Genomic DNA, 1,757 nt, shown 5'->3' with positions numbered 1-1,757 from the left:
ACTCATTGGCTCATGAAATGAATGATTCCACAGTCTAAACTGGCTTTCCTCAGGAGATAAAAAGTTACAGAGATTACAAGTAGGCTATACACACAAAACAGACAGGGTCCTAGAATTGCTATTTTTATTGCTATGTTTTATTTTTACTAAAATAAAAATAATTTAAACTCTGGGAAAGAGCATCAGGAAAAATCAGGATTGTAGATAATATTAAGGTATTAATTATTGACTTCAGATTGTGAATGGAGTAGGAATTATCTTTGGCTTGCTGTAATTTGTAATTGTGTTTATAATTTGCTGTATTTTCCACCCAATACTCCTCAGATGTCTCAGATTTTTAAATCATTTTGTTGATTCTTACAAATTGTTAAAGTGTAGTTTTGTTTAGTGTGTATTTCTGTAGATTAAAAGGCTAGTTTAGCCTGATGGTTAACAGCTTTGTACCCCTTTATGTACATTTCTCATTTCACTCTTCCAATACTGCTGAGAGACATTTTTCCTTCCTTTTAGAGATACAAAGGAGAGAATCAGTGGAATTCAAAAGCTAGCCCACTGCCACACATGCAGAGAAAAATGACAGAATCAAGATATAAACCCATTTCTTCTAGCTCTCTAACTTTTTCTAATAAATGAAACAAGGTATCAGTACAGTGGGTAATCAAATTATCACCAATTCTTACTTAGAAGAATGGAACTGATATGTTGATACATTGTCATAATTCTGAGTTAGAACTCTAAGGCCCACACAGAATGGCATGCTGCCAACAACATACATTGTTCTTTCTTTCTGAAACTAAAATACAGCAATTTATCCACACCTTCCCCCTAAGATGGATGGAAGCCCTCTAAAACCAGGAGCCAAGATAAATGTTTATGCCCCTAGATAGTCACTGTTAGATACGTTGTCACAGAGATGCAAAACTTGCTGACACCATACTGAAGGGCTAGTTTGTCGTGTTATTAAGGAAATCATTTAAAAACAATCCAGTCCATGTACTGGAGCAAATGGGAAGACTGATGTAAACTGAGATGCTGTGTTCATACATGATACTGTAGCAGAGAAGTCATTCTGAAGGTGGTGTTTGCACGTGAACTTTGTAGCTCATGGTTTTACCTCCTTAAAAACTATGCTCTTGTCCAGGCAATACTGGTGCACGCCTTTAAACCCAACATCAAGAGGCAGAGGCAGGTGATCTCTGTGAGATTGAGGCCAGCCTAGTCTACAGAGCTAGTTTTAGGGCAGCTAGGGCTACACAAAGAAATCCTCTTGAAAAAATAACTAGTAACAACAACAACAACAACAACAATAATAAAAGAAAAAACACTGTCTATTGATTTATCATATCTGCCCCCTCTGTATCCATCTCACTCTGATCTTTTCAGTCACCATTTAAACATGCACATAATACCAATATGTTCAGATGCACACCCACATTCTCCTCCAGATCCTTGGCTTGTTAGACTGGATGGGTTGTTTGCACTTGCTCCCTTCTCCTCCTACTCCTTGGTACACTCCAGTCTGCTTTCATCTCGCAGATTTCACTGAAGTCAAAAGTGATCCCCACCTCCTCTGAGCTTCCTGTCATCAACATTTGGCATGATTCCTCTTCAACTGTGTCTCCCCTGATTCTAACAGCACATATTCTCTGCCCTCCCTTTTGTCCTTATCCAGGCAGTGCAGTCTCAATCATCTTTAAAGATACAACCCCCTGCATCTTTCTGCATCCTCCTGCATCTTTCTGCATCCTCCTGCATCT

The sequence above is a fragment of the Microtus ochrogaster genome, chromosome 24 (assembly GCF_000317375.1).
Source record: "Microtus ochrogaster isolate Prairie Vole_2 chromosome 24, MicOch1.0, whole genome shotgun sequence".
NCBI lineage: Eukaryota > Metazoa > Chordata > Mammalia > Rodentia > Cricetidae > Microtus > Microtus ochrogaster.
The sequence above is the reverse complement of the archived record's forward strand: the minus strand, read 5'-3'. Positions refer to the sequence as shown.